Consider the following 19,064-nt stretch of genomic DNA (forward strand, 5'->3'; position numbering starts at 1 on the left):
TGACAAAGGGCAAGATTTTACAAGGAAAGGGAGCTATGAGTCCTCCATTTCTCTAAAAATGTTGCTAGTTATTTGATATACTTTACAAGAAATGGCACAAAATGGTAACATCTTCTCAAACTTCCTTGTACTAAAGACTCTCTCTCAAAAATATTCCCAAATTGAACTTGGGTTCTATTGCGAGGGTGAAGTGGCTAGATCTCATCTTTGACCCCAAGTGGTGTCCTTCAGCCTCCTTTGAAGGTATCCAAAGTGGTTAATCTTGCTTGCTTTAAAAATAGCAAAGAAATTGTAAGAGAAAAGGAACAGAAGAATTTAAGTGCGATTCTTCTTTTGCCTTTTGCTCCCATCAGTTTTGAAACAACAACTGTATATACGGTCAAGCCAGCTGAAAGACTGCATGACCCAGCATCCTAAAAAAAACCCCCAAGTCTCAGAGTACGCAACTGCAATCCACTCAGAAGAATTAAAGTGAAGTGGACTGCAGATCACTTTACTACGTTTAAGTGGCAACACTTAAATGACAAAGAAATAATCCTGAATTCCTTTGGTTAAAGACAAGGTTCGTTGGGTGAATCTTATATCTTATATTAGACCAACTTAAATAGTTGGAAAAAAAAATTTTAAGCAAGCTTTTGGGTTAAAGAAAAGCTTTTTAGTTAAAGAAGAAACTAACAGATATAATTCCATCCAAGAAGAGCACACACCAACTGCTGAAACTTCCTTAGCCTGACGAAGGGTTTTTGAACCCGAAAGCTTGCTTCATAACTATTCTCCAACTATTTGGGTTGGTCTAATAAAAGATATCAGATTCACCCAAGGAACCTTGTCTGCCTACGTCCTTAGACCAACACGGCTACATCCTATACCCCTGTAACAGATATAAAGCTTTTAGCATTATTGGGTGCCTACAGACATGCTTGCTCACATTCTAATTAAAACAGCACAGAGCAGACTTGATTAATCGCTTTAATTAAAACGGTCCAGCATTGCCTCATCGTCACATGTATCAAGACTCCACACATTTCAAAATGGCGGTGGGGGTGCTTTATCTAAGCCTCGTTGAATGAGCTTTAGATAAAGCATCCCACATCCATTTTGAAATGTGTGGGGGCTTAATACATGTAGCAGCAAGCCATTTTAATTAGAGTGACTGTTTGGGAGCCACTCTAATTAAAATGCACCCCAGCACATGTACAGGTAGCCAGTCATTGGAAAGTAACATACACTGCATTGACTCAGGCCAGGTACAGACATTACACTTTTACTGATATAAGTGATCAGAAACGAGTCTATACCCATAACCAAACAGAGGTTTGACACACAGACTGATTTTAAAACGGTAGAACCTGGTCTAAGATTTGCCTTCACCCCCCTCACCAAAAAAAGGATGAATGTGTGTTCCATTCACTACCAATCTAAACTACACCACTTACAGAAAACTGAATAACTTAGATGCCACCTTGAGCTTTTTGAATGTCTGTACTTAGTCCCAGAGAGCTCTGAACAAGGATAGATACATACTTGTAAGATTTATTTCTGCAATCAGACGCCCTTTATCCTCCCCCCGTTGCAAACAGATATGGCTCAGAGTACACTGGGTTAATAACCAGACCAGGTCAGTCACCAAGAGATTATTTTAAACTGTCTGCATTTTTTAGATAGGGAGTGTATGCGACAGACTTCCCAGGAAAAGACCAAATATAACAAAAGGTCATCTGTATCATATTATCAATATTTTAGGACTATAAAACTGAAGACAAACACTCAGATGTTTCTGTAAGCAAAATTAAAGTGTTCCAGAGCCTTCTGGTGCAGTTAGTTGATTTATTCTAAGCATGATAATCAGAGAAAAGTTGTAATCAAGAGCGTTTAAGATGAGCCAAAAATCGAAAAAAAATTACCTGTCCACTAACCTGATAAAAACATTTTCTAACCAGAATAAAAATACTTGGACCACGTGTGAAAACCTATAACTCCTTCCAAGTTAAAAGACATCAAGATGATGTACTTGAAATTGATGATGTTCTTATATTGAAATGTATATTGAAAGTTTTTTAAGCCAGCATTTTTTTCCAATATGAAACAGGTGTCTCGTTTCCCCCACACCCCACATTCTTTCCTGTTCCAGCTACTCTCCAGTTCCATTTTTCTTTCCTACCAACAATCTTCTACAGCACTGTTTTCAAGTGGTCTTTGCTCACTTACACCTCATTTTCAACCTGCTTTATGCACTTTTTTCGGTTTCTCCAACTTTCTTCCAGAAGTTTCTCCCATTTAATAGCATTCTTCTCTTTCCTAGAATATATATCCCACCCACTCTTCTCATGACAAATAGAAGCAACTTCCAATGAGGCACTGATGCTCCAGTTCTCAATTAGATATGGGAGGATATAAAAGATTTCTTAGTCCAAATATTTCACTGATGATGATACCGGTTCTTAAATGAAGCATCATAAAACAGAAAGTCTTCTTCCATTAAGATAACTAATTGTGATAGTTGCCATTCGTGTGACGTGCAATACATTACACTTTTTTTCTTTTTTTTTTTTCTAAATCACAGACATACTGGATCCACTTGTCCAGCCTGATTTTGTCTATTTTTTTTCTTGGTACCTGCCTCCATTTTTTCTTGTTAATCAATCATAGTCTGCACCTCTGGGTTGCAACTTTTTCTTTGGTTTACAGCACCCTCTAACTTTTCAGAAACTAGCAGCACCCCATTTTCTGAGAGGCATGTCTGGGGCTGCACCAAGAAGCGCCTGCAGCAGACTGGGGGGAAGAGGGGGAATCTTGTGGCAACCCTGTTGAAAACCACTTGTCTACGTGCCATTCATCTCCAGGCAATTCTCAAGGCTGCTACTGATACAAGTTATATTTTAACTCATCTTCCTCCTCAAAGACAAAATGAATAATTGTTGACATCTACAAGGAAGGCACTACGGATACTTGGCTACCAGGAAAAGTACTTTAAAACCAAACAAAACAAAAGGCTGAAAAGAACATGAATTTTTTGCTCTGCTACTATACTACTCTACAATTATTATTTGCACTGGTTCTTGTAAATTTATTCCCCTATTCCTTACCTTCTGCTGCATTTATTTGGTCTTGAATAGTTTCTTCCAACAATTTCTACATCTAAACTACCTCTCTGCAGTGATGACTGTACTTCAGTGGACTTCTCGGTGCTGCTATAAGTGCCAGGACAACTACTGAACACAAAAATAATGGAAACAGCCCCTCAAGAAAGGAAAGTAGGCTACATACAACATAAATATAGCTTCCTTGATATTTGTTTGGGGAAATGAGTATTTTATAGTACTACTATGAACCCCTTAGTATCCATTCACACACATCCTCCAAGGATCTCTAAACTTATTGGTAAGCTTCTCTAAAAATCTTGTTTACTAACAGTTAACAGGATCAGGTCTTTGTACCTAGCTAGGTATGAAGATGGCTTACTGCTCACCCCCTATTAACTCTAACACCTCATTGTAACAGGGTTAGCACTACAATGGCAAGTCTAATGTCCCCTGGCAGTCAGTCCCCACCTTCTACCCCCTCCAGCCTCTTAGCTAGATCTCCATTTCCCCCACCTACCATGCTGCCATTGATGTTGGCTCGTTAGGGCCAGTCTTAGAGGTGGGTGATAAGGATGACCGCCCAGGGCACCACACACCCACCCACCCTACCTCCACCTTCCCACTGAACTGTCCCTGCCCACCTGCCTCTAGCAGCACTACTGACTTGGGGTGGGGAGAGGGTGGATGGAAATTGGTCAACTGTGGGGCTCAGTGATAAGGAGGCACCACTACCTGCTGGACAGGGCGGAGCAAGCAGATTGTGAGCAATGCCTGCCAACCCATGCCTCAGACTAGCTCTGTGAGTCTTCCTACTGCACGTGCCAACTGCACCCACTCCTCGTGTTCCTGATGCTCATCATCATGGGTGCCTACCTGGTGCTGCTCACAATCTTCTTCACCTCAGGGCTGGTAAAAGACAAACGTCCCCATCCTTCTCCCCCTACCCTAGTTGGCCATCACTGGGAGAAACCATAGGGAAGCAGGTCTCCCAATCCAGCCAAGCAGCTCCCCACAGGGTTTTAGTTAGGAAAATTTTCCTAATACTACTACATACTTAAACTCAAAAGAAATAATGCCAAAATACAAGTTCACCCAGGGCACCATTTTACCCAGTGGCTATTGTTATGATTTGGGAGGCTGCCTTCAGTCACTTTAAGCAATTTCCTCTGCCCTGCTCATCATCAGGAGGCCTATCTGCCCCAATCCTCCCTCTCAACTTTTGAGCAAAGCATCTCTATTTTAAATTGGCCTTTGCCCACCTGTTCCCTCAGTTCCAGCAGTCCTCATCTGAGGCTCTACCTCTACCCTAGTTTGTCAACTTTAGCTAGGGCTCTTAGTCACCAGTCTTGCACTAAGGCCTCTCTTTCACAGGCCTATACTCAGTCTTTGGCACTTGCTTTTGGCTTCTGATCCCAGTGAACCCTCATTTAACCCTTTTCCAGCCTTGGCTTCTGACCCCAGCCTATCTTGATTTTGGCTACACCTTCCAAATCCAGCTCAGACTCTAGATCCCTCTGGACCTCTAGAACTGACATGGGCTGCACCCAGGATTCAAGTGTCTAGCCATTAGGAAAGACCACCCATGCTCCAGTGCCTAACAGTTTGACTGGACAAAGATACTGGACCTGGCTTTTAAGGGCTGAAGCATGTGAGGCCTATTGCATTCAACTTCAGGAGATGGGCTTCCCTAATTGCCCCATGCAGCCCAGCTGGCACTAGGACACTGCTCTGGGATTGCTGCAGGGGGATATTGTTCACGGGATGACTTGCCCTGATTGAGACTAGCTGGGACCAGGGTCATTACATAGTACCTCCCCATTGGACACCCTTTTAGTGGCGTCCATACTCCCTTACTAGCTACCAAACCAAGGTATTTCATTACAAAATGAAAGAACTAGCCCTCCCCATCTAGGAGACCTGCACAACCCAAACAAAACTGCTGCTACTACTGGCTGGCTCTCCCAGTGACCCCCTCATGGTTGCCTTAATGCCTGGTTCCTAGTCAGCAGCTTAGTCTTGCCCTCCAGGGAACTCCTCTCCCCTGCAAGATCTGGACCAGAAATTAGCTCTACAGCCTAGGAGCTAAGCTCCACATCCTTCCAGTCACATGATCTGTGATGCTCTCAACCAGGCATAGGTGTTGTTCATTGCTACCTTTAGCAGCTCCCTCAGCTCTGCTGTAGCTCACTCAACTATGCTGAAGCCATTACCTAACTGAGCTGTCTGGAGCTCTGCAGCCTGGAACCTATTCACTTATTCAATAGTTATAAAATGACTAATGTGGCTATTGCTTGATAGAATATATTTCTACTTGTAAGTTAATACTGCTTAGTTGCAATAGTTATTTCACCATCTCCATTTCTCCCAGTGGAAATACTTCAGTTTTCATTGCCCTTACAAAACTTTAAATAATTCAGAAATAAAATAATACATGGACACAAAGAAAGTTCTGATTTTACAAAAAGTTAATTTTTTTTCTTAAATTTTTCTTTCAAAAATAAATTCTAATCATCTGTGGTAATTTCTCACTTACCACCAACAGATAAGTGAATCTGTTGGATAAGATTCACTTACCAAGAGAAAAGTCATAATTGTTATGAATATCTGAGAGATTAGAAAATATAATAATGCAAAACTTTGATTATATTGTCAAGGGTATGTAGAAGAGACCCCAGTTCGAAAGAGAGGAATGCGTGCCTATTTTAAAAGATCACAAGGAGTTAAGTGGATTAAAAAATATGCACTTGACTAACACATTTTTTTTAGCTGTTATTATTATACGAAGTAATATTATGACAAAAAAGAGAAAATAATTAACAGAGCCTCTTCCTCAGATTGTGTAGTCAGAGGGAACAAGTTCCTTTGTGCATGCCTCCAAGGTGCATGCCTCCAAAAAGGAGGAAGCATTTACAGAAGAACAATGAGAAGCAAATGTGGATAAAAATCAGGCAAACATGATTGCACCAATACAAAACCTGGCAGAATGACACATGCAGGTACATCATCTAGAACAGGGGTTCTCAATCCCTAGGCTGCAGCCCAGTGCTGGGCCACAGGGAGTGGGCTGCTGGTCCAGAAGTGGCCGCGGACCGGTAAACCGCAGCCCGCCAGAGCCAGGCAGAGAGAGGCCGCAGCTCTTTTTGCAGGGCCCACGGCAGCGCAGGGTTACCTGCCTTCCGGCTGGAAATTCCAGCCGCAGTCAGCTGTGACTACTGGGATGCGGTTTGCCGGGACAAGGCATAAAAACTTTGAGAATCTCTGATCTAGACATTATCTATTTCTGTTTTTTACCTAACTAGATTTCATGTCAAAAGTATCCCCTTAATACAAAATATACACACAAAAGAAGGATGATAGGAGGAACTCAGACTGTTACTTCAAAAACTAAATGAAGGAAATAAGGAAGAACCGTAACAGAAACTTGACTTTTGAGATATTTCAGTATTAAGGAAAAGACAGGGAAACCCTGAGAGACTGACCCAAATAAAAAGGCCTACAAAAATTATTATTATTTTGTTTTCTCAACTTACTTTTCCTGTAAATTTAAGGTCCTAAAGCTACCCAGTTGTATATAACAAAGTATATACACAACACAGAGTGTGGGCATCCCCTCAAGTTTACACACATTACAGATTTCATTCATCTACAGAGGACTCAAAACATTTATGCAGTTGCTGTTCAAGTGAGTTCTATACAAACATAGAAGTTTAACATCTCCCTACTTTTTATTACCGAAATAACACTCGAAATCCCAAAAAAATCCAGTCTTAACTGAGAAACAGAAATGATGTTACAATCCAAAATTTGGTTGTAAATGTATCATCTTAATAAAGAAGAAACTATAGAAGAAAAAAAACAAAGTAATTTATTTTCTGCTGCACTGTACCAAAACCTTCAGGAATCTAAAGGGCTTGAGAAGGGACAACATTTAGGCAAGTGATCTAAAATTCCATTAAATATTTCCTGAATCTTTGGATACTACTGAAGTCTAAAGTTCTCCATGCGTTCCCAGAAAGAAATCTTTTCCAATTAATCTCTTCCCCACTGCCATCCTCCCATCCCATCCCACCCCACACATACACATATACACAGTGGGAGTTCATTCCCTAACAAAGCAGTCATTTCTGTATTGTGCTGCAGGGAGCATTTGATGACCAGATGGTAATCAGATGCTGTGTTCAGCCAGCATGAAGTACTTCCTAACTTGGGCTTTGTGCTAAAGCTATAAAACAATCCATTACACTGGTTTTGGACCAAATCAAGGAGTATACACAGTGAGGAGGCACAAAAGGAAAGTTACTGTATCACCATTACATTTCTTTTCCAGCACATACTGGGACTTTTTTTTTTGGCAACCCTAGGCCCCTACAAATTTCCATTAGCAGCCTAATTAACTTTACAAAGAACACCGTTTTTCAGAGTATTGGTCCTGCTTTCAATTTTCAGTTCTGTCTTTTCCAGGAAACAGTCTCTTAACCAACCTAAATGTTTGCCAAGTCACCAAAAAATATTATTTGATTTTTGACTTAGCCAGCACAGTAGGAATGCATCATTCCTCAGCACTATGAGATTTGGCAACCATGCCTCATAACAGTACCATAATCATCCAGGCCAGGTACAGACATTATACTTTTACCGGTATAAGCGATCAGAAATTGGTCCAGACCTGCAACTGAACAGAAGTTCGGCACACAAAACCAGTCTAGACCTATAACAAAACAGAAGCACAGACTGGTTTAAAAATGGCAGAACCCAGTCTAAGATTTGCCACCCATCAAAGGGTGAATGTCTGTTCTGTTCACTACGAATCTGAACTATGTTGCTTACAGAAAACTGCACAACTTAGATCAATTCTGCCTCAGGCTCTTTGAATACCTGTACCTCACATTTACAATCTTCAGTGAAGGCAAATTGCCAAACTGTGGATTTCAATACACACTAAGCTTTACCTGTACCCTAGGTTATAATCACCAAATAAGTCTACTTGGGGATGCTAGCTCTTTTGTGTCTAACCACAAAAACAGACCGTCCAAAATTCAGTTTGCGTAACGTTCAGTTTTAAGGAAACAGTATTTAGGAATGGTGTCAGACTGTAATGCTATTGCATCTTTAGCGTATGTATAATTTTAAGCAACATCCTATGAAAGGCAAAAAGGGAAGAAAAAGGAGGAAGTTTAAATAAATGAGAAATTCTAATTAAGAAGTAAAAAGGACAGCATCAGAATAGCTCTATTTCCCCAAATCTATTATCTCCTCTTGTCTGTAATGCCATATTCTCAACGAAGCTTGGAAATGAAATGTGCTCTTTACCACTTTTGTTCCTTTAAATTTAGCAAAGAAACATTTCCTTGCAAACACTCGATTTCTCATATCAGGAAAACATCAAGAGCTCCTATGAAAGAAACACTGGGCAGATACAGAAGATCCAGAGTGGGTGCACACCCCACTTCACTGCCAGTGTGCCACTAAGAACTCTGGTCCTGGCTGCCAGACAAGGGCAGGGAGCTCGTTGTACATGAACGGTGAGGTTTCTGCCACCATCACACATCCTCCTTTTCATCCCGTATATCCAGAAGCAGGTCCAGGAAGGCAGCTGCGGCATTTCACTGAATACAGTGAATCCCACATGCCTTTAATCAGAAGTTGAAGGCTTCCAATTTTAAAGGTAGCAGGAGAATGAGGACAGACAGGTCAGATGTTGCAAGGTCTTGGTATTTTGATTCCTTATAGCATGCTTTCAGTCCATGGCACTAGTGGTGCACTGAAAATATAACTCTCAGGAACTTTTGCTTACAATGCTACCATCAAGTATAAATGAAAGACTGGAAAAATTTTTCCACCTTTTGAGGTGTTCACCCCTTGTTACTGTTAAATCATTCCTATGGGTGATAATTTATTCCTGCGACTCAAAAATATATTTGGCATTTTCCCTTAGGAATCAACCACAATGCACAAAATGTCCTGTTTTTACATAAGCTTGCAGGAGGGGGTGGACTAAGTCACAGAAAAATAACTCAGAGCTAAACTATGAGTAAGACCGAGTATAGTTTCAGAAACTTTTCTAGGAAGTGTTGCTTAATGTAAGTTGTCCTTTAGTGTTGCCTCTTTCTTTAACTATGTAAGAGAGTTATTGCAGAGATTTATCAGTCCCCTGTAAGAATACATATGATTCAGGACACAAAAACAAGTTCTTTAAAAGGAGCCAGTTAGAAAAACATTAACAATATCACAAGTTATTCTACAAAAACCAGTGCATTTTTCATATTCTTTTACCCAATTTAAATAATGAAAAATGCATTTGTTTTTTTAATTAAACACTGCTATTAGGCCTATTCGTAACATACCACCAACACTGACATGAATACAAGATTTGGACTTCCCAAACACAAACATGATTGTTTACCAAGTTCTCATTCACCATTGCTAGCTGTGATATCTCAGAGAAAACAACCCAGCTTGATCTTCAAAATCCTAGTGCAGGGCTGGCTTTTAGAAAAATCATTATCACATGCTCAATTTTGTAATGGCAATAAGTAAGTAATAATTTGGGGACGTCAAAAAAAATCATTTTTGTTTGTAAACGGTCCTGGTGCTGAGTATGATAAAGGCTTGTATATTAGAACTTTCCTAATCAAATCAAAGATAAAACCATTTCTCCCTAACTTACTTGAGTGACAACGTACCTATTAAACATTCATTTAAATTTTGTGGTTGTCCAATTTATTAGTCAGGGTAACAAAATAATCAGAATTTTTTACCAGGAAATGTTATAACCCAAAGCAGATGTCTATTTATTGCTTAGGAAATCAAAGTTAGACCAATGGCCAAGCCTCTCCAAAACTAGCAGACTAAAGCCACAAGTTGAAAAAAATATCCATATGTACATTCAAGGTTTTTGTCAGCACAACTGACTGTTGCTACAGTCAAACAGAGCTCTGCATGTGCCTACAGTTTTTGTATATAGATTAAATCATTATTAAAAAGGCCATGTCTAGACCACAAACTAAATGAACCTGGCAGCAGCACTGCCAAACATGCCATGCTGTTTCATGCTACTTCCTGTGCTGGAAGCAGTGCAGCCACCTCTATGTGGTACTGCAGGCATTGCTGCATGACCATGCCAATTAGCCAATCCTCACACTAATTACCCTTCTCACAGTACTGTTGCTGCTTCCTGGGGCAGCCCACATGGAGAACCAAGAAATGTCTGAGGGTGTCACTGCTGGGAACAGTAATACCACAGGCAGATGTGGTGGAAAAGTTTTCAAAGCAATCTGAAAATTAAACCGGAGTATCCAACAGCATTTATCTATGTACGTCACAGTAACATCCATGCTTACCTTTGGTTATCTGGGCTCCCAAAGGATGCCTTTTCACTTCACTGCTTTCTGATACTGGTAAAATGAACAGAAGCCTGAAAGTCAAAATGAGAAACCTTTATTTTTTATATGAAGGTGCCCAGATCATTTATATCAGTAGCAGGCATAAACAAATTAACCTTAAATTACTATTTCAATATAGAACAAAAAGCTATGCACTCAAACTATGCACTACTTAAGGACACATCATTCACATGCAGATGTTCCCGGGACCCGATCTAGGATCACACGGCTTACTTCAAGCAACATGACTGTCGGTTGGGTCCCCAGTTGTGCACACATTCACTGGTGCTGGGAGCTATGCCAGAAATACAATTAAGTCGGGGTTTGGGGGATGGACAGCAGGATCAAGGGAGGGGCTAGCAGGTCTGCAAGGTGGGGAGGGTCATCCAGCTGGGGGTGGAGAGAACTTGGAGACCTAAAAGATATCCTGGTCAGGGTGAGGAGGTAAAAAAAAGCAGAGACCCAGGGCTGGGGCAAGCAGCTGGGCTTTCCCAGCCCTGGGGCTAAGCTCCAAATATGTGCACACATTCAGGCACGGATTAGCCTGATCTATGTAGCACACCTCCTCAGGTGAACTAATTTAGTTTGGGCCGGCCATTTTTCACCCTATCCAAAGACCCTGAATGTGTGTACAATTTGGCACTTAGAGTGACCTAATCCTAGTTAGGTCAATCCAAGTGTTATGCCTGCATGTACTATCGGTGTGTTGAACCCTTTATGATTTTAGGGCTGCACATATCTAGGTACAATTAATATAACATGTCAATTATTCCTGCCTACTAAACGCCTAAACATTTAACTCTAATTCCTAAAGAGAAAACGGGACTTGTTGAAACACTGAAGTGGAAATACCAAATCTACAGAGTACTAGGCCACAGGATCAAGAATGAATCTTTTTGTATAAAAAGGAACTAAAATGAGGAAGTCCTACGAAGTAGTTCATCACCACACAGGAATAGATACTACAAGAGTCTGTACTTCCAAGGAAGTTACAGGATTCTAATTTATATCTTTGTCAACAGACTTATACTGCAGAACTGACACTTTTTTATGCTCCCAACATAAAAATTAAGTTTTATATGCAGGTTTGTATCAATGCAGATGAAGGGGAAAAAAAATAACAGGAATAGATGTGGTTGCGCATATTAAAGTTACCAATCTAAAGTTAAAAGAAACACCATGAAACATTTCAGGGCAAGCAGAAGTCCTCATCTCCACCTGCCGCAGTTTGCACCTAGAGAAAAGATATGGAGCCCTAGCAACAGAGGGGAAGGAGCACGTTCCATGGGTGGAAGAGGCCAGGCCAAGCATCCCCAGGGTTGGGAGGATCAAGACCACTGCCATCAAAATGAAACAATGGGTGGTGATGTTTGGAGATTCCTTTCCACCAAGTGGGTAGAGACATTTATCTGCTGGCCAGACCTGCCGTCTCAGGATCCTTGCCCAGAGCCGAGATGTCACAGAAGGATTACCAAGAATTATCTGGCCCTCTAACTACTACCCCATGCTGCTCACCCATGTGGGCACCAATGATACCACCAGGGGTAACCCTGAGCAGATCTAGAGTGACTACAGAGCTCTGGGTCCAAGACTGAAGGAGACAGGGGCTTAGGTGGTGTTCTTAATCATTCTGGTCAAAAGGAAGGCCCCAGAGAGGAGTGGACACAGCCTGCAGATCAATGCATGGCTGTGCAGATGGTGTCGCCAGAATGGCTTTGGCTTCTTCAACTACGGGATGTTGTTTCAAGAAGCGCTGCTAAGAGGAGACGGGACCCACCTAATGAAGAGATGGAAGAGGATCTTCACAGGCAGCCTTCCTAACCTAGTGAGGAGGGATTTAAAACTAGATAAACCAGGAGAGAGAGACCAAAGCCCTGAGGTAAGTAGGAAAGTATATGACCTGGGGGAAGCACAAGCAGGAGAGGTCTTCTCCTTCTTCCTCAGTAAGGAGAACAATCAACTAGTTACTTCAGGTGCTGTACACAGATGCAGAGCCTGGGAAACAAGCAGGAAGAATTGCAAGTCCTTGCACAGTCACAGAACTATGGCATGACTGGAATAATAGAGACATGTTAGGATAGCTTGCATGACTCAATTACTGTCATGGATGGGTATATAAACTGTTCCAGAAAGAGGGGTTGCACTGTATGTAAAAACTGTATGATTTTCAGAGCTCCAATATGAAATTGGAGACAAGCCTGCTGAAAGTCATTGGGTTAGGGTCAGAGGGGAGAGCTGGACATAAGGAAAAACTTCTTTACTGACTCCCCTCAGAGGTGGTGCAAGAACCTATTCTGGCCACCTTTAAGACACATTTGGATTTCTATCTTGCTGGGATCCTGTGACCCTAGCTGACTTCCTGCCCCTTGGGCAGGGGGCTGGACCGGACGATCTTACGAAGTCCCTTCCAGCCCTAATGTCTATGAAATCTATGAAGCAAGGGTGATATCATGGTGGGTGTCTGCTACAGACCACCAGACCAGAAGGAAGAGCTGGACGAGGCTTTCTTCAAATAGCCAGTGGAATTTTCGCAATCACAGGTTCTGGTTCTCTTCAATCACCCGGATATCAGGAGTGGGGGGCAATACAGCAGTACACAGGCAATCCAGGAAGTTTTTGGAGAGTATTGGGAAAAACTTCCTGGTGCAAGTGTTGGAGAGATCAATTAGGGACCATGCTCTTCTTGACCTGCTGCTCACAAACAGGAAAGAATTGGTGGGGAACGTAGTAGTGGGTGGCAACTTGGGCAGCAGTGACCACAAAATGATAAGAGTTCAGGATCCTGAGGAAAGGAAGGAAGCAACAGAGTAAAGACCCTGAACTTAAGAAAAGCAGACTTCGACTCCCTCAGGGAACTGATGGGCAGGATCACTGGGAGAGCAGTCTGAGGAGGGAAGGAGTCCAGGAAAGCTGCTTGTATTTTGAAGACATCTTAGAGGCCCTTCTGAAAAAGTGGAAAGTCACAGTGAGCATCATCTGATCAACAAAAGGACTAGGTGAACCTAAAGCAAACTACAAGCAAACACTATTTCATGCTTCTATACAGAAACAGAGAAAGGCAGCTGGGTACCCAGAACAACCAAGATACATGGAGGCAGTGGCAACTTCCAGCTGCCCCTGTGCCACTGGTGCAGTGGGAGTTATTTTTCCACATCTCCCCCACTCACCCCTGCCCGTGATAGTTATGCTACTGTTTCTATATATCCAGAAGGGGAGCAGAATCTGGTAAGTTTCCAAAGACCAAGAAAAATGAGCAAAACTTACTAAGGAAATGGTTTGGTTGGTAGACTCCAGGGCTGTCAAACATATGGCCCACAGGCTACCAATGGGTACTGAAAGTTGAGGTGTGTGGCCATGGGCAGCAAGCACAGCTCTCTGCTGCTGCTCACAGACTTGCCTTAAAGGATCCCTTGCCGCTGCCAGACCCCTTGCCAACACCACCACAGTGACCACTGTGACAACCTTCACACCCCAGGCTAGATCTGGCTCACAAGGAGTCCTGTGGTCCACATCAGCCTGGGGCCCCAGGCAAGTCTGACACCCTGACAGACACTAAAGAATCTTCAGGATTAGTTTCCATGTCTCTGCTATATCCCTGTAAACATGATTCTAAATGTAAAGGCAGTCTAACGGTGAACCAAGACAGAGAGCAAAGAAAAAAGGAAGGGAGATTTCTGTCCCCAAAAAACATATTGTTAGCAGAAAAGTTTATGAATATCAGGAGAAGAAACATCTCTTCTTCATATCAGCAAAGAACAGAGTCACTTCGAAGAGGGCAGGAAACAAAAGCACTTTAATTCCAGGTTCCAACAACCCCCACTACTCACTCCTCAGCCAGCGGATTGGATAAACACCCAGAAGTTAGAATTTCCATCTAATGTACTGGAATCATCATGTGGGAAAAAAAATACTCATCCTTACCAGGACACATTGTTTCTTAAAATATACTCCAATTTATACATCAGAAACCTTACACAAAAAATATGTCTGGCTTTTAAATGCATTTTAAACAAGCTGATTCTTAGTGCCTCCTTTGCTATGGTTCAAACTATATATTTTGATGTTTTTACTAATATACAACTATTAAATGCCTTAAACATGAAGTAGGAGAATGGGCATACATCTAGAACTGGTACAGTAAGATTCTACTGCCAAGCATAATTATTGTGGGGAAAAAAAATCTAAATAAAAATGTTAGCATGTTACACAGTATAACAACTCCTTGCAACTGTCTCATAACTTCTTAGTTTATTAAGAAAATACTATACTGTTATCTATACCACCAGCTAGCATGATAGGTTCAAGAAAACCAGGTTATTCTATTCTGCATCTTGGTTTGAAACTGAAAAATAACTTTTGCCACTGATGATGGCTGATGACGTTGATGATGCCATAGGAGAGAGAAGGAAAAATTGTACACATTAGGGGAGAGAAAGAAAAAAATCACAAGCATTAATTTGATATGCCTGACAGGTGAGGGTGGGGGGGGTGGTGCAGGAAATTGTCATAACCCAAAGGTATGATTTTGTGTGCGCTTCGGCACTAGAATTATACCCGCTAAATTACAGCTTCGTTGCACGGTGAAGTTTTCTGCTGCAGAGGAGAACCCCAGTGCAAGGAAGAGTTTCCCGCCTATTTGTAGCTTCCTTTGCAGAGTGCATTGCTCAAGTTGCAAGAGAAATGCACGGTGCAAAGGAGTTCCCGCCACCCGCATGCAAATTTGTTCCCCGCTATTGGCTAGTTCTAAATTATTCCCACGTGGGGGCTAACGATTGGCCTGTTAGCCGTATAAGAGGCTTGAGCGGTTTCCGCCCAAGCCGAAGAGGATTCCACATCCATCTTGTGGGGACTCTGGGTACACGGCAGGGTAATAGAAACCCTGTGTGAGATTCAGAGGAGTTTGGCGACCTGATCCATCGCCTACCTCTTCCCGTCTTCGAGCGATAATTTAATAAGACGTATCTACGAAGTTCCTATTTTGGTGGCGCGCTTGTCCAGAGCATCCGGAGCTCTGTTTCCGTGGAGCCTAGCAAACTCCACGTGACCGTTCGTGTTGTTTTTGTCTGTAACCGCAACTCAAACAAGTTTTCCAGCCTGCACCGCAACCATCTCCGGTGTAAGTAAACAATCTTTAAATCTACCGCCACAAGTCTGTGCCTAATTCTAGCTTGACGCGCCCTCTCTCCGACCCCGCGTGCCCGGGCTGCTGGCCACAGCCCGCGCAGAGCACGAAAAAGGGCCCGGCTCGCACAGAAATAAAGCACCATGATTTAATTTGGGAGTGGCCAACCTGGGGTATGGGCACCACAAGTGGCATAGGCAGCCACTATGCATGGCATGAAGCAGACTGGGGAGGGGAAAGGCAACACACTGGCAGGTAGGGCAGAGAGCAGAAAGCAAAGCATCAGCTCAGGCAGGAAGCAGAATGCAGGAGCAGAAAGCTGAGCAGCAGATTGGGTAAGTGATAGGGATCAGAGTGGCCCTCAGGAAGGATGTGGGGCTAATATGTGGCAAGTCTGTCAGAAAGGCTGGCTCCCATGGATTTACTCATCATCAACAAACTCACTGATGAAGGAATAACCACTTCATTTTCATTTTTAACAAGCATCACATCTTAAAAATTATGCCAACCTAAGGAAAGCTTACTTCGTACATTTGAAAGCATTATTTCAGGAATACCTGATGAGGGGACTTTTGTGTAGAAAAGATTGAATTTCAAAGGTTGCCAGCTGGAATTGGCCCTGGCAAAGCATTATGGAGTAATAATTAAGTTTCATATTTTCAAGATTATATTCCTTTCATATGAAGTATGATTAATATTTTTACATTCTGCAAACCCTTCAAACTTTAATTAAAGGTGTAGAGTCTACCTCTGATCAAGTTTGTTAATCACGTTACTTAAAATGCATTACTCGGGGACTGCCCTTGAAAAACACTGACATCCAATGACACCTCTGATTTCAGCAACTGATGAGAACAGCTCAGCACCTCTCAAGGTCATGGCTGAAATGACTATGTATTTTGTTGCTTACTTCCCCTCGGAAAGCTAGACTCCATTTCAACTTGCAACATCCCCAACACAATGGGCTGATCTCTGTAAAAAGCACTTTTCCTTCCTTTCATACAGAAAACATCCTGTAAACAATCTATTTCCCATTCTCTTAACTGATTGCTTTTGTTTACAGGCAGGAAAGGCAACAGGAGGCTCATGGTACAACAGTAAGAGCTAGAAAGTTGAGTTTCATTTCCAACTGTGCAGGTGTTGTATACAAGACATGTATTTTAAATTCGTTATTTTTGCAGGAGAGAAAACACGCTGCTTTTCTTTTCAAAGAACAGATTGAAACAGAACAGAATTAAGGAAGTAGTGATATACTTTGGTGTTTAGCAACACACATCCTTACAGCAAATGTATATATACAGCAAACATACTATGTTCAAGATGACTAACGTCAAAGTTTTATTTGCCCAATGGGAGAGATACTGAGACTCAAAAGGCAAAGTAACTAGCAGGGGAGGGGGGAGAAGTGGAGAAAATTAAGTTAAAATTTCAAACTGTAAAGTTCCAATGTCTATTTAAAACTCCTGTCAGAATTTTCTTGTGGAGGTTGTTCTTTATTTCCTGCCTTGCACCACTGAAGGGAACGGATGCAATGGGTAGTACTAACTTTTGAGGATGAGAGGCATCTCATTATCTGTGTACTTGTTTATGAGTTTGAAATATACTGAGCTCCACACCAAAGTAAGAGAGACAACATAAATCTAAGATCACCACCATTGTTGCCTCATATTTCTTTACTGCCCATCATTAAAAGAAAAATACATTTCCATAAGTTCGTAAAAAAATGAAAAAGGCAAAAGTAACTACTGTATAATGAAATCTATTAAGTTTATGTTAAAAACGATGCCTTGAAAGTTAACACTACTACTACAAAAAAAGGTTTAACAAGATAATCATTTAATAGAAGTACACCGATATATCGGTGCCATATCAGATTGGCACCGATAAAAGGAAAATTAACATTATTGGCTATCAGCTTTTTTGGCCAGTATAGCCAGTAATGTACTGATAAATAAAATATACCTTCTGGCTGGGGCCCCCGGACACTGCATGCATGTGCCCAGCCACAGCATGCACATTGCCAGAAGCACAGCCAGGCAGGCAAGTCTGTGGAAGCAAAGGAGCATGAGGGTGGGAAGGGGCATGAAAAGGGGCAGATCAAGGCCCCCCCATGGTGTGGGAGGGAACGGGGCAGGGGCTGGATCTGGAGTTGGGGTCAGGGGATGCTGCCCAGCCAGGACAGTGAATAGGACCCCAGAGCTGAGGCAGGGGACACCTCCTGCCGCTGCACACAGTCCCAAGGGAGACATGTAGGGGGGCATCTGTCCCCACAGATGTGTGTGCACGGCGCAGAGGCACCCTGCCTCCTGTGGGTTCAGGGCTTTCCACTCTGCTGCCTTTGCCCTGGGAACTGTGTGATGGGTGCACATCCCCTGCCTGTCCTACAGCTCTGGGGTCAGTGAGTTGTGCATCCTGCCACCAGATGGGTTCCCAGCAGCAAAGGCAGTAGGGCAGAAAGCCCACAGCAGGCAATCTGCATCTGTCCTCACCCTGCTCGGCTCAGCTCCCAAAAATATCCCTGCTCTTAAAAATGGTGGCAGCAGTGCTTGAACTAAAGCTCACTTGACAAGCTTTAATTCAAGCACCCCTGCCACCATTTAAGTGCTGGGATGCAGATCCCCTGGTCAAACCACCCACAGCCCCGTCCTGCTCCCTGCCCCAGGAGCCCATTCACCGCCCTGGATGGGCAGTGCCCCCATCCCCAGCTCTAGCCCCTGCCCCACTCCCTCCCTCACCATGGGGGCCTCGATTTGTCCCACCCACACCCCTTCCCTCCACCACAGACTTGCCTCCAGGGAGCTGCTCTCCACACTGGCTGAGCTCCTGTATATAAATTATCAGATTGGAATTGGGCAATGTGCCTGGTGAATAATTGGCTATTGGTATCAGCCAAAAAAATCTGTATCAGTGCACCCTTAATATTTAAGCATATTATATACCAAAATCTAAATTAGTTTCTTTTGAACATGTAAGGTGATCTCTCTCTTGAATTTTCAATACATCTGTACATATTTCACTTCCTACTAACATACTTGACCTAATGTATGCAACATACAAACACATGCATCTTGCATACAGCAGTCTCCTCAACTTAAATCAACTCCTATTGCTATTCAAACTGAGTTACCAGATCTTGATTTGCCATGGCCATTTCCCCAGTAGAATACATGAATCCAGTATACAAATGCATGCAAAGCTGAACTGACATGTTACATGACAAGTGACTGGGGCAAGCAAATCATATCACTGTGGCCTGCTTATCTATAAAAACAAGAATTTGCTGTGGCGGGCCAGTAGGGGGCGCTCCTGCATTGAGCCGCCCACCTCCCTGCGCCCGCCCACCTTCCAGGCTCCGAGTGCCTCCCTGGGGTGCCTCCCGTCCGGCCGACCCCTTCCCTGGAGCACACCCGCTAGCCTGGGGTTCCTGCTGCCACCATCCAAGGCTCTGGACTCACTTCTGGCTCTGCGCACCTTGGA

The 19,064-nt window shown here is 42.7% G+C and overlaps 1 protein-coding gene across 1 annotated transcript in view; it reads right to left on the reverse strand.

Annotated features, from left to right (window-relative positions):
- The window catches only part of SIPA1L2 (signal induced proliferation associated 1 like 2), a 261,532-nt gene that overhangs the window by 182,477 nt on the left and 59,991 nt on the right, over window positions 1-19,064 (reverse strand). The window contains exon 2 of the mRNA XM_014521704.2: window positions 10,424-10,497. The gene's annotated coding sequence lies outside the window, so the exon portion shown is untranslated. The remainder of the gene's footprint in view (window positions 1-10,423; window positions 10,498-19,064) is intronic.

Source organism: Alligator sinensis, unplaced genomic scaffold, assembly GCF_000455745.1.
Source record: "Alligator sinensis unplaced genomic scaffold, ASM45574v1 scaffold93_1, whole genome shotgun sequence".
Lineage (NCBI taxonomy): Eukaryota > Metazoa > Chordata > Crocodylia > Alligatoridae > Alligator > Alligator sinensis.